General features: G+C 44.2%; 1 protein-coding gene across 1 annotated transcript in view; it reads right to left on the bottom strand.

Annotated features, from left to right (window-relative positions):
• LOC133145494 (synapsin-3-like) overlaps nt 1–10,397 on the bottom strand; it is an 87,345-nt gene extending 76,948 nt beyond the window's left edge. Inside the window, exons 1-4 of the mRNA XM_061269052.1 lie at nt 10,330–10,397; nt 10,182–10,254; nt 9,730–9,856; nt 7,084–7,155 (exon numbers count right to left, since the gene is read on the bottom strand). The gene's annotated coding sequence lies outside the window, so the exon portion shown is untranslated. The remainder of the gene's footprint in view (nt 1–7,083; nt 7,156–9,729; nt 9,857–10,181; nt 10,255–10,329) is intronic.
• Between the last annotated feature and the right edge of the window lie 4,533 nt (nt 10,398–14,930).

Raw genomic sequence — 14,930 nt, 5'->3', positions numbered from 1 at the left:
GCGAGGGGAAGGGCAGGGTGAACTTCGGCTTTAAATCAACACCGTTGTTACAGCGCCCTGCCATAAGTCGACGCCGCTTTGAACTTCATTTGTTCGGCCCGGTTCCGGTTGAGTTCAAAGAGCCCGGCCGGCGTGGCCAGGCAGTCGGAGATGTGCCTGCATAAAGGTTCAAAACGGAGGAGCCCGTGCCCTTCGTAGCGGTGGCCCCCCGAGGGGAACTTGGAGATTCTTGCAAAATGCACAACTAATCCAGTCAACGGGAAAAAGCACAACAGAACCCCCTAGAGCTTGACCGCCGCGCTGGACAAGAGAAAGTCGGTCTCCCTCGAGGCCGCCCTGGAAAAAAAAAAACGTCACTTTGACTTCTGTTAGGGAATCATCCGAAAGCGCTGACTTTAAATGGATTCGACTTCTTACTCCGGGGTCAAGTTGTGGTATTCATCTGAACTTTATAGCCAAGGCTAAGATTAGGGTATATTCAAGCAAATGGACATTGCTAGCTAGCTAGCTAGCGGAGTTCTGGTAGCAGCCTTGCGATCCAAACACACGGGTTTCCTCGCGGAACACCTTCGGGTGCACACATTTCTCTTTTACACATTCGGAGCGTCGATTTGACCTTTATCAACGAGCGAGTGTTTATCAACACGCAACACGCGGACGACGTCAAACAACCCGCCGAGACAAGGCGGGTTATCTCCGAGCGCCGCGGCTTGATCGTGCCATTAGACGCCACTCGATTCGTCCCGGGCGCCGCGTGACTCCATGCGTCATGTTGGCATTGTTTTTCGACGGCGCCGCGCATCAGCCGCCGTCCGCGGGCCCACGGATCATCGATCTGTCCTCCGGGCTCCTCGGAGGCCTTCGCTCAGCGCCGACACGCCGCCGATTAGCTCGTCACTCTCCGCGTTTCTGGAGCAGAACTAATCGGAGACTCGCCCGACTGCTACCCGCGCGTGGCTCGTCTTATCAATGTATGCAGGAGGCCAAAATTTTCAGACTATCCATTATGAATTTCACGTGACACCTTTGGAGATCATCAGTTTTGTAATTGATCGTGGAAATTGAGTCATTAAATAGTCTTTAGATTTTTCCTGTTCAAACGTAAAATCGGCCAGCCAGTATAATCGGGTGAATTTAGTTTTTTGAAAATTGTCAAAAATGTGTTAATTAATTTTTTTTTTACATCGTACGACAATGATAAGGATATTCAAACATCTTTTTACGATTTTTTGTATTTGTAAAATTTTGTTTTGCAGCATTTTGAGAAGAATGGCAAACCTCGAAGGATGTTTTGTGCATCTTACGCAATGTTGGCAAGCTACTTCATCATCCTCACCCAATGGACACATCGAAGGGCCACAAGACTTACAGACCGTGGAAAGCGAAGAGCATATGGAGAAAATGTGAAGCAACAACACAGCCCTTTGCCTCGTGGAAACGCTTATGTTATTTTTATTGTAGTGGCTGCCCTTTATGAGTCACACTGACACGGAGGCAACCTGGGATGCAAAAAGCCTCTGCTTAGACAAACAAAAAATGCAACTCCTCGCCAGACTGTCTACTAATGCACTTTATTCCATGAAAATATATCCCGTTAGAATTAATTCATATACGGCTGTATCAAATATTAACTTAATTTAAATTTTTTACGACAAATAATGAGTGCTCTTGACCTCTGTATTTAAATTTAATCAGCACATGCAGAATTGATTAGCTGTATTGTTCCCTTGTCTGTCTTGGTGAGTCTAGTGGTCATTTTAATTGGAGAGGGATGAAGACTAGATGGACATAATTGAGGTGAGTGGTCTTAAAAGTCCACAAGGGGCTGAATCTATGGTGCTCAAAGTGAGGCCTGGGGGCCATTTGTGGCACATAATACATCAAGAATTTTTTTTTTATGTTATATCTTTATCTATATTATATCTTGTTGACGTTTAGAGAACAGTTTTTTTTTGTCAACTACTTCATTGGTTTGGTTTTGTCATTTTCTTGCACGTCGGCCATTTCACGACGCGTTTCATCATATTTGGATTGTTGCGAAACAAACAGTACCTTTGCGATGAGGTAAATAAGGGCGAGCGTGAAGCGTCTGACAGCCCCATCACGCAAGTGAGGCATTAGCGTGCGCGCTTGAAGGTCGACCGCATCGCCGAGCGCCGTCTCCGCCGTCCTATTTGTCGACATTATTTGTCTCGGCTCAGAAATGGGCTGCAGGTAAAAAAGTCATTTGGCTGCTTGTCATCCTCAGTCACCTTCCTCCCAGCTGATATGGAGGCGGGCTTGTGACACGCGGCCACAGGTGAAGCGAGCGCTTATCATCACCGCCAACCCACACGCTTCATGCCGCGCCATAGAAAACGGGCAATATAAAGCGAGCTAATACGACTGTCTGCAAAAAAAAAATGCAGATGTTCCTTCCGCCCTCATTGTGACAGGTGCATCCTAACGTAGACAAAGCAGCGGGTAATTCTCGATCCCGCCGCCAAACCCACGATACCGAGAAGCAACGAGGAATGACAAAGAGGTGACTAATGAAAAAGACACAAATCAGGTCAAATACCCAAGCGAGCATAAAAAATGAAGTCCCGTGAAGAAGGTGACCAAAATGCTCATGTTTGCCGTTCAGATGAGAAGGCAAAGCAAATATATGCTACCGTTTTTTTCCGTGTATAGTGCGCAAAATTTTACTAATTTATTGTCCTAAAATCCGGGGTGCGCATTATACATGGGTACAAAAAAAAAAAAAAAAAAATTTTTTTTTTTTTTAATTTTTTTTTTTTTTTTTTTTTTTTAAGTCCCAATGATCGTCACACACGCAGGGAGGCAATGGGTCCCATTTTTATAGTCTTTGGTATGGTCTTAACTAGGCTGGATGTCATTTTTTTTGTTGGCGTTGATTTCTCCGACTGCCCGTAAACGCACCACCGCGCTTCGTGCGCGCACGGGACAGCAAACGAGCAGGTGATCGAGCAAGCGTCTGATACGAGAGCATTGCGGTCGCATGGAGCGTGTTTGAAGTGAACAGCAGAGAAGAAAGGCAAAGTGTTGTGAAATAAAATGCACAGAACGGATGCGCAAGACACGTCAGCTATATAAAGAGCGAGAGTTGTTTTCTTCCTATTAGTTTCAATTCACAGTTTAATTAGCAGTTTCAATCAGCAAATAACAAAATGCGTATTACAGGTAATATTTTATTTCACAACACTTTGCCTTGTTCCTTTGGTCTCTGCTGTTCATCCTAAAACACAAAGGCGCTCTTTAAGCAATGCGACAGTGAGCGCCCGGCGCGCTGCGGTTGCGCGACCGCACCAATTAAGCTCCCTGCGCAGTGCGCACTGAGGTCCACTTAAATTTTAGAAAGTACATCAGGACTTTAAAAAGATCTTCTAAATTTCAGCGACGGCTCTGTCACAATAATCGGCCAGCCCGGTGCAGTTGGGCGGTCGGCGGCGCGCTACGGTTGAGCGTTCTCTCGCACGCTCTCTCTCTCGCTCTCTCTCGCTCTCGCACACACGCAAACCGGATATCATACGGAGGCCGCCATTACAGATGCGCAGAACGGATGAGCAAGACACGTCAGCTATATAAAGAGCGAGAGTTCAGTTCTCTACCTAAATCCGTATTACAGGTAATATTTTATTTCACAACACTTTGCCTTGTTCCTTTCTTCTCTGCTGTTCACTTCAAACACGCTCCATGCGCACGGAGCGCGGTGGTGCGTTTACGGGCAGTCGGAGAAATCAACGCCAACAAAAAAAATTACATCCAGCCTAGTTAAGACTATACCAAAGACTATAAAAATGGGACCCATTGCCTCCCTGCGTGTGTGACGATCATTGGGACTTAAAAAAAAAAAAAAAAAAAAAAAAATTACATTTTTTTTTAAAAAAAAATCATAAAAATTCGGTGCGTATTATACATGGGTACAAGCTTTTTTCCAGCATCAGCATGCCATTTTTAGGGGTGCGTACTATACATGGGGGCGCACTATACACGGAAAAAAACGGTATGCTAATTCTTCCCCATGCTCTTTGGTGCAAGTTGTCTTGCAGTGAGATGATTAATGCGACATCTCCAAGTTGTCCGTCTTGAGTCTAAATAAGCTGCATTAGGCAAACAAAGCCCAAGTCAGCACTATACGCAACTTTTGGAAGAGAAAAACATCTTGCACAAAATGAGGTAATCCATCACAATAAAAAAAGAAATGTTTGTTTGGATTCCTCATCCATGGTGGGAATGTTGGTTTGAAGTAATGAGAGTGTGTTATTTGGAAATATACATAATACTTTCTGCAAACTGCTCGGAATAAACGTAAACGAGACAAAGGGAAGTCATTTCTGTTCCGATCAATCTGATTCGACTGTTTGGTGAGGAAGCTGCGATTAAAGGGTTTCATTACAGATGGTTTAGAACATTAAATATTTTTTTTTCTGCCCTTATAAAATACAACTTACCGTTTGATGCTTCTGAGAACTAATAACACGAGGGGGCGGAAAAAAAAGAAGCACAACAATTTAAGCATCTCCGTAAACATTCTTAGAGCAATTTTCGCGCGATGAGAAAGAATAGCAAAGGAGTACAAAACAACTCAGTCTGTCTGGATCAATAATGAGACCTAATCAAAGTTTGAATGTCAAATTTGTAATTACTGTATTATGTTTGCCACTTCCCTTCTTGGAAAGAAATAATAACGCTAGTGTTGCCTTATTAAATCCAATATTTGACTTGGCGCTGGCACAAAGAACGAGGAGAACAACAAATTAGAAAAAGGCCAAATGTGATGGTGAATATTCAACTGTGAAAGAAAATTAAAACAACTCCTAATCAATGTTTTACGCTATTATGAAACCTTGGTACAAGAAAAAAAAATCCATCAATATTGCGATTGTGATTTAAAATACGATTAATCGGGATTATAAGAATCCGATTTGAAGAATTGGAATTGGATGGCATTGCTCGCCTTTGGAAAATCCCTCTGCCTGATGACATTTTTAGTCATTTGCTTCTTCCTCGGCTCCTTGGGGTGTCTTTATGTATAGCCGATGGATTTTACCGAGAAATATTGACAAGTGACCGAGAGGTTATTGATCCCTGCTCATTCTTCCCCTTGCAATCTGTTCAAGCTACATTTTGCCTAATCACTTTTTTTTTTGCTTAAATGGTTTCCAGACAAGGCCCGGTGCGGATAAAATGCTATTTTCCGCCGACACGGCGGTCAGCCATGCGAGGGGAAGAGAAAGCACAGGGGGGAGATTATGTAACTGACTGATGACGCTGGGCAGGGAGGGGAGGGGGGGGGCGACATTTATAAAGCACAAGTGTGAATATCATCTTAATAACAAATCTCCACGAGTTCAGGCCGACACCGTTCCGCCTGTCCCGAACTCATTTCCATCTCAATCGGCGTGACCTCGTGCCTCGGGATTTCTAATCCGTGGCTTCGGCATGCAGAAATAGACGTGTGGGGAGGGACTACGACTTTGTTTGGTCTTAAAGGGAGGAGGTCCAGACTTGGACGCAAGCGGCTTTTCGAAAGACAATTTCAGAAGCCTCTCGGTGCAGGTCAGGCGCGACGCGCCGTACGCTACGCTTCCGCTCTGCTCACGTGACCACCTCCGACCTCAAGAGGTCAGCCATGCGGGAATCTCGGCCTGTCAGATCGGGCAAGCGCTCAGGCGTGGTTGCACAAAGCAGCAGGGAGGAAAAGAGCAGCACGCGTTCAAACTCAAAAAGCTCCCGAAAGCATCTCCGTTATTTCCAATCCTGCTGTTTGGGCCGATGCCAAGGCTTCTCCACCTCCTGGCAGCTGTTTCGGGATTTTACTGGGGTTAAAGCGATACTCTCCGCGGCTGGCTTGGCGAGGCGAGGGGGCCCCAACTGGCGGGAAGCAGCCAGAGTTTCAGGGGATGCAATTAATCTTGCTCAAAAAAAAAAAGAGCCTTTTAGGTGTGATTAGAAACGAGACGTTCCCCCGGGAGGCGGAGGAGGGCGGATCATTTGTCTCACGAATAGCGATGCCATATTGATCAGGATGCAGATCATATAGCACAGATGAAATATTTTTCTGGGTTGAATAATTATTAGGAACGATCGACGTAACTGATTAATCTGCTAATTACATGGGGAAAAAAATAAACACTAACTTGTTTTGGGGTCCTTTAACTCTATTTCTGCGTTGTTTTTATGACTTGGTGTCTGTATTATATTTTTGACGCTGATATTTTTTGTGTTCCTCGTACATCGGGGTTATTGAGACATTTTAAATGACTGGAAGTTTGACAGACAAAGCCTTGAACCAAAGTATTCCTTTGTGAACATGACTAAATATGTTACTAATTTGATCCAATATTATGATGGAACCTTCATGTGCCGGAGGAAAAAAAAATACAGATGCATTTACCCAAGCGGTGCGCTAATTTCCACCTCGCTAATATCATGTTCTCCTTTCGCCAAATAGCATCGCTGTTGCTTGAGCGGCAGCCCGATGCCCCTACAGGGATCGATACACTTTTATAGCATCTGATGTTGTGTTTGGATAATTGATTCAACAGCGAACGCGCGGCAGAACTGGCGGGCGGAAGGAGGCTCGGGTTGCGCTCGGCTTTATCTCTCGCAATCCGCCGGCTTCCTCCCGCGATAAAAAAAAAAAAAAAAAAAAAAGAGCTTGATCCTCGCCGAGCCGAAGCCCGCGTGTCGACTCGCATGAAGCCGTGCCATCAGCCTTCGGCTTTTAGCGGCGTGGCGAGCGACGTCTCTATGACTTGCAAATGAAGATATAGGCGCGAGAGAAAGGAGCGAGCGAGCGAGCGAGCGGGGGATCTGAAGACGGCCGTCTCAGCCATGAAAAGGACATTTTGTATCATTAGCTCTGCTGAGCGTTCAGAACGCCTTTGAGGTGGACCAAAGAGGCCATTTGCATGCCAAAGCACTCGAGAGCCCCTCACCCTTTCACGGGAAGCTAAAGATTCATCATTTAGTAACTGTCAATCTCCTTTACATGACATATCAGGCCTCCCGGTGACTTGATGAGATTTCTTGTTTACATTTTATTTTTGACAACAACAAGCGACGCGAGGCAAATACCTTTGCTCAGTCAAACATCGGGGAGGCATTTAGCACTTCCATCCGGTCCGATCCGACTCCACGGGGGGGAATCTAGACAGGGAAAGAAAATCTCGCTTGAGTTTAAAATCAGACTTTAATACATTAATACATTTAATACACGCCCACGCACACGCAAGTGCAGTCCACGTTGAAAAGCCGAAGTAATCAAGAGCCAGATTAGTTTGCCTTATTTTCGTAATCTGATTTAGGAATTACCGACGTATATTTAACCGTCCTACATATGAACGTGTCGAATTAATTGCAACATATACGGTTTGAAGGGACACAAACGATTCGCCACGCGAGCTGGAATACGGCCGCCATCGATCCGTCACCATCCAAGGCGAGAATGCGGGCGTAAACAGCGCGTACGCATCATGAGACGGCGTCTTCCAAACAGCAGAAGCTGCAAGACGTGCGGCTGAAGCCGGATTCCTAATTATTCCCTCCCAAGAAAGCACTCTGTCAACACGCCGGGCTCACAGCCGGGAAGCGCGAGCAAACATTTCACCGAGCGATGGAGGGGAAGACTCGCGCCCGCTTAATGGCGGCGAGGGGAGGAGAGCGAGACCTGCTGTGAAAAGAAAAAAAAAAGTTGAGAAGGTAGCTTGAAGAGTGTTTGGAGCGACGTCGAAAAAACACTCATTAGCACAGAAATTCGACGACTTGCCCATTTAATCGATTCATCTCTAAATATGATTTTTACCCTGAGCCTACTTTTTCTCCAGCCCTTTAAAATATCCGATCTGTACGCGGGGAGCAGCCAGGTGCATCGTTTTCCACTCCACGCGATCCGGAGATCAATGGGGCCGGGCCAGACGAGGCAAACGGCGGCCGAGCCCAGCCGGAGTGGCCCGCCGTTGAAAGGAGACCCGATCCCGATAAACGTATTCCTGTCAACATCGCGCCGATGCCTTTTAAATTCAGGCCCGAGAGGATACGTGGCGAGAAGTCAAACTCCATCCGTCTGCGCTGGGAAGGAGACGTGACAGAGGCCTAATGCGGGTCAGGGACAGTTCTGCTCTGTCTGGCGGCGACCAATCACGAAGGACGCAGACAAGCTGTGAGATGGCTTTTTCCCTTCCCAATTTTTTTTTTAATTCCCGCATGGGTGATTAAACCCCAAATAGCCTCTGAAGCTCAATTACTTCCACACACAGGTCACGACATCAACAATTTGATGAAACGGAATTTGCGGTTAGTTTATTTTGCTACAAATGTAAAACCGACGCAAACTACAAGCGCTATACTCAACTGGATTGTTTCTCGAACAGCTTCCGCAGATTTATTGGCTTCGTTTCGAAACCCACATGTGACTCCGGACCATAAAAAAAGTGCTCGTTTTTTTTTTTTTCCCCGACAACACAGCTGTCATGTTATTTTTCAGACTGCTAATTATTCGCCAAGTACAATCGCCGTCTCCTGAGGCGCTCTGTTTTGCAAAGTTGGAATGACGGAGTCCCAAATTGCCTAATTAGTTCAAAATAGGAGCCGGTAACTCAGGCAACTAAAAGTTTCAAGATCCAGTTTTTAAAAAAAAAAAAAAAAGAAAGAAATATCTTCCTTGTACAGAATCCCACTCACACAAAAAATCCAGGTTAGAGGAATGAAAGTTAATACATCGTGTCTATTTTTTGACAATTATTTTACAATCCATTTTTCTTTATGTACTATTCAAATGCATAGAGTATCTATTACTGCGACTAAAGTGTGGGCTGTGCAGTCACGTCAAACAAATGGGATCAAAACGCACGGCCCACACACTTGCGATCCGAGCGCGCTCGCTTCAGCTCGACCCGAGTCGACTCCTCGCGAGGATCAAATTGGCGACGTGAACGTTATTTCCGCTTTCAGATCTAAGAAGACTATATTGAAATCAACAATGACAACAAGCTGGGTTTTGGCGATATCCTGTCTGACTGCTGACTCATCAATAAAGTCTCCATTCTTTTGTTTCACTTTTGCACTGAACCCCTTCCATGGGACCTTCACATGGCCAGCAAAGGCAATCGTTAAGAGTCTGTTTTTATTTTTTTTCCTCCTGCGCTGGGCTGCCATTAAGGTCTAATATATCAGCGGTGCAGTCAATTGTTCTTGACAGGCAGCTTCTTGAACTTGAACTCGGCCGTCTGGTGACAGATAACGCGGGCCTGTTTGTTCAATTTCCTCCCCCGAAATGGTATCGCTCCAGAGTGAGTTATTATAAATCACTACGGATGCGTTCATCATGTAACTTGTCAGGGCGGCGGCAGTGTGTGTGTGTGTATGTGTGTGAAACGGACAGTACAGAGGGCGGAAACAAGAGGACAAACAGGACGGAGGATAACTTCAGCAAGAGATTCAATTTTTCATTGGTTCAATATGGAAGGTGGTGGTTTGTTTACATTGTCCAAGTGACTTTTACAGCATTCCATCACACTCATTAAAAGGTCCATGAGCTTTAACATGGCAGTAATGAAGAGGTAATGTTCTACCTGCCGAGTGGAGAGCGCTCCTTTTTAGCAGCACTACAGGGAACGACCACATCCCTTGACGATCATATTATACACGAGGAGAAGATTTTACAAATAAAGTAACTCAACCTAGTTTGGCTGTTAAGTGATCAAGTTGCCGTGTGAGTGCTACCTGTCCATCAGCGCAGGTCTGGAGCGAGCGGGATGACGATTCGTCCTGACATCGTAAGTGGCTCGATCCGATTACAGTCATGAAGGGAGAGTTTGTCTGGCCACACCAAAGTCTGGCTTTTGTTACCCTAAATGAAAGAAAGAAAGAAAAGTCTGTGACCTTGACAGAGTCCATCTGAAAATTGACAATTCTTAATCACATCATTATCATTTTATTGACATCACATAAAAAAACAGCAACAAAACATAACAAGCCGCCATTTTATGTACAGTGGCCCCAAGGAGTAATGCGATATGTCAATTTATGGACGTAAACCCAAATTACATACTGTATTTCAAAATACTGGTGAAAGTAATAGTGTAATACATACCTACTCATTTACAATACAATTTTTATTTATATTGCTTATTTTATTTACCACAGCTGGCAATGGGACGAATGGTCGGTCTTACCTTCGACGACAGCGTCCACTCAAGGCAATTCTCCCTTGGAGTTTCCCTCGACGACGTTTTGGAGGACATTTTCCTAAAAAGAAAAAAGTTGAATTTATTTTGTTTTGGACTAGTTGTAATTTACTGTTTTGGTGTTTTGTGTTTTTACTTTTCACGTTCGAACAAGCTCAATAATGGTGGATGTTGATTACGTAGGCATCACCTGTTCGCTTCTGCGGTTGAGCCAATCAGCTGTCGGACTACACGGCCAATCAGTTCGTCGCCTGTAAAGTGGATTTACAATCGCTATAAAATAATAAATATACAGATAATTAAAACAAAACACAAGTTTTCAGTCGGTATAAATATTGAGAAATATATTTTAAATCTCTTTGCTTCCACGCTTCTGAAGGTGACGTCACTGATTTGTTTTTGTTTTGTTTTTTGACCAATCATCTCTTGGCTTCCACGCGTCTGACGGTGACGTCACAGATTTGGTTTTGTTTTGTTTTTTGACCAATCATCTGTTAGCTTCCACGCTTATGACGGTGACGTCACTGATTTGTTTTTGTTTTGTTTTTTGACCAATCATCTCTTGGGTTCCACGCTTATGACGGTGACGTCACTGATTTGTTTTTGTTTTGTTTTTTGACCAATCATCTCTTAGTTCCGGCTCTCTCGTGTCTCGGCACATTATTATTATTATTATTTTGCTCAATTGGGTAAAAACGTTAACTTTTTAGAATAGAGCAAATATAAAAATCAAAAGATTTTAAAAAAAATGAATTGCCTATTGGTAATCTCTCAGCCAATCAGCTCTTCAACCTGGCCCTCAATACAATTGAATTGTGAACTCAAAACCTCTCAAGAATATTAAATATATAAACGCTTTGATTGTAATCTTTTAAAACAACTGTTTTGTGTCATCAGTTGTAAAAAAAAAAAAAAAAAACATTTAGAAATATTTGCTATCTTTAACCCTCTACACATCTACATTTAGTGAACAGCCATCAATCATTTTTCAGGTTCATATCATCCCCGCTCTACAAAAAACAGCATGCACAGCATGCTAGGAAAACAAACTTTTATTTTTTCAAACGGAACATTAGACGTAATCTGATGAAGGGTAAAACGATCTGAACGAGGCAGAAATGTTGGCAGTAAACAACAACGTTGGTGTAAGCGTGAATAACTCTCAGACATGATTTATTGCACAGTTGCACATTTGGCTTTTTATTTATTTATTTTTTTACCAAGGAACAAAGCAGTTATACTTAAATTATTCACGAGCTATAATAAGAGAGGTTGAGGTGCGGATGAGAAGAATCTATTGCTCAAAGGGAATTTTTCAAATGGATGGGAAATGTCAGTTAAAGCATAAGGAAAGTAGAATTCCACCTTGAAATATTTCGTGGACCACTGAGTCCTTTGCCTCGGCTCGCTTCGGGGATCCTGTTTGTAGTGCAATGTTTTTCTAGCTGCTGGACATGTCTCATTCCACCGTAGCAACAACAAATAAAAGAATATGCCGTGTTGGGAGGGGGAGAAGGCCTTCAAACGTTGAATGTCTCCTTCGTCTGCCTGCGCCTTACTGCATTGCTCCTTTTTTGGAGTTTGCACCTTGTCTGCGGGCGGCGGCGATAATTAGACTCCCTGCAAGCGCCTCTGGTCACACTGAATGCAATCAACGGGTTCACAACCGTAAATCACTGTGTCGGGAGGTTTAACACCTGATATTATAACAAAAATCCTGTAAGAATATAACAATAGAATTTGAAACGTGTCAGATGTTAATCATCCGCTTGTTCCTCATATTTTTAAATTGCAACTTAATTACAGAGGCGGCGCTCCCGTGAGGCAAACACAGGCAACCCCCCCCGACCCCCCCTCCCATAAGGCTGCATCGTCCTACCTTTACCTCAGTGACTTCCTGGTGCTGCGACCTGATACTCGCCCTTGCGGCCTTTAGGCGCCGCCCAAGGGGGATGGCGCTCGGTCGGCATGTGTTTCAGAGTACAGTTGACGGCGCCACGCCGCTACGTCGCTCTAAAAGCTTTTTTTGCCCCGAGATGCTGTTGCATGCTGCTCTCACAGCGGAGAGATGCAGCGCTAACATGCTGGAATTAAAGAAATAAAAAAAAATCGGAAAAAGGTTCCAAGACATGGAAAGCTATAAGCCCTGTGGTTCAAAGGTCATCCAGTTTCATAGATTTAAGCTTTGCACAATCCGACCCTACTCCCCAATAAACCGCAAAGTTGGGATGAATTAAATAAAAAAAATTATCATATAAATCAATTAGCCTTGGTGGGTTGCATTTTAAATACAAAATGTGCATTAAATGAAAAATAAAAGGGGATTTTATTTTCCCCTAGACATATTTTATAGACCACTCCCCCCCAAAACTGGCCCAGAAGAAATACAATAAACAAATAAGTCCCATTAAATGCGCTTCGGTGGGATGTTTTTGAGTCAAATATAAATAAATCAGTTTGAAATGCTCATAGAGTGCTTTTTGAAAGCATTTTTACGGATTTTGATTTTCACAAATTCTACCCCCCAAAACCATTTTATAGACTTTTCTTTTCACACCCATAACCCCAACGTTCTAATAAATAAAATGAACCGTTCTCTTTGGAAATTTTTACTTAATTACTTCAATTTTATAGACCTTGCATTACTCACTTCACACAGTTAAATACAACTGAACTGTACTTGAAACGATTCTACCACTAGGGGGAGACATTCAGAATAACAAGTGCCGAATTCCAGTACATTAAAATGGGTGGTTAGTCATACAGAAAGAAGGGGGGAGGTATATATTAGTAGCAAGCACAGTCTGAGTGAGTGCCCATCCCGCTGACCTTTTGACCCCATGTCACAGTATGAAAGCTGCAGCCTGCTGCTGGATGAAATCTGCGTAACCTCCGTTCACAGACAGGACACGTCTGCCAGCACGGCCGCCTGCAGCGGGATAGGTCAGAGGAGGTTCTTGATCGGAGGCGCTGCCTCTTCTTTTTATATTTTTTAAGCCCCAAAAAAAACCTCATGCTGAATTCATTGCAAGCACACAGTCAAGAGTCAGCGTACGCTGATGCGAGGTGACGTTAAGTGAAAATCGGGAGGTTTGAAGGTGGAAAGAAGTGGCGGGAAACACGCAGGCACGCTGAGCCTCGAGTGAACTCAGACCAACATTACAATTAGGTGCTGGAAAACCTCCCACAACAATCATATTTTCATTTTGGCATCAAAGTAAAAACGTATCGCTTCAGGTGAGAGGATATAAAAATAAGCTAGGGAGCCTAAAAACATTTAAAACCATAAAATTGTATTAGTTACGTAAGGACAAAATAAATGATTTGTCATTATTTAGCCTCCAGCTCGCAATTTCTAACCTGGATCCTCCCTGTTTTGGAAAATACTTTTTCTTCTCCCTAATTACCTCAATGGAACTTCCTGGCTTATGGAGCATGTCAGTCCCTATAAATAGCATCCCAGCGGTGTTAGCGGCGGGGGAAAAGCGAGCTAAGAGTGCCCTCTATGTGCAGTGTGAAGCCTTGTGCTCGGAAAATATCCTGTAAAATCAACAAATAAACAAACAACCCTCCAATTAACACGAAGAGGTCCGCAGCTTTCAAAGTTGCATGAACGACTTTGTGCAGAAGGCCTCGCCGTCAAAGCCGCGGAGCCAATCTGCGCCTTCTAACTCGAGCTCAGATGCTTGACAAGATTTTTTTTTCTCCTCCCTCGGCTAATAATTCCCCTCCAATTCCGGGATGAGGGTACAAACGGCAGTCACGCTAACGCGGGCCAAATGAGAAGCGCTCCGTTTGAAGTCCTGTTCAGTTAATAAATCCATTACAGAGCATAAAAAAAAAAAAAAACGCTGTTAGATGGAAAATTTGCAGTTGGAGTAAAGAAAAAAAAAAAAAAAAAAAGAATCCCGGAAGGTTTGCCGTACGCTGCCAGTCTATCACCTGCACGGAAGTAATTAAGAGTCCAAATGGAATGATGCCGTGCACGTCGTCTGAAAATGAGATTAAGCGGGCTCATTAGATTATCCATGTCGTCGGTAGGCAGGACAATAGCAAAGAGGGAAATCAAATATTGTTGACTCACCATTGAGTCTTATTTAGCCGCACGGGTGAAGTGAAGAATTTCGTTGAAGCATCGGTGGGACTTGTTGCACCTTTTCTGACAATTGGCATTTGGCGCGGCGGAGAGCCGATAGAAGAACAAAACCCGTCTCCGACCTGGCCACGGAGCTCAGCAGACAGATGTGCTGATGTGCCATCTATAGCCGCGGGCCTTTTGCTGACTTCTAAAGGCTTCCGCTGTCACGAGCGGCTCGCTTGGGAGCGCATGACACAAAAGTTAAATGAAGGTTAAATGGAGGCACTTCAAAGTGGACCATCCTCGCCGAAGAAGGAGAAAAAAATAGAACGGCGGAAAGGTTAATGCGTGTCTTGTTGAGACACGGTAGCAGCTTGTAGCTTTTGGGCATAACAGTCCAAGGTCCACTTTGGGTCAGAACACCTCGAGGCTGACCGTTTATTGGCTTTGCGCGCACGCTTTTCCGGGTGCGGGACGATAACGGCGATGTGCAGTGATGCTTAGTCGGCAGTTTTCTTCTCTCCATTACATGGGCATGCCGGTTTTCCGCTCGCTTGGAAAGATTCACTTCTTCCCGTCGTTAATGAGATTTGCCTCTAGAGAAGATGTTCGATGAAAACAAAGGAATCAGCTGGTTTGCATTGACGGGCCAACTGAAA

This window comes from Syngnathus typhle, linkage group LG21 (genome assembly GCF_033458585.1).
Source record: "Syngnathus typhle isolate RoL2023-S1 ecotype Sweden linkage group LG21, RoL_Styp_1.0, whole genome shotgun sequence".
In the NCBI taxonomy this organism is placed as follows: domain Eukaryota; kingdom Metazoa; phylum Chordata; class Actinopteri; order Syngnathiformes; family Syngnathidae; genus Syngnathus; species Syngnathus typhle.
The sequence above is the reverse complement of the archived record's forward strand: the minus strand, read 5'-3'. Positions and strand labels throughout refer to the sequence as shown.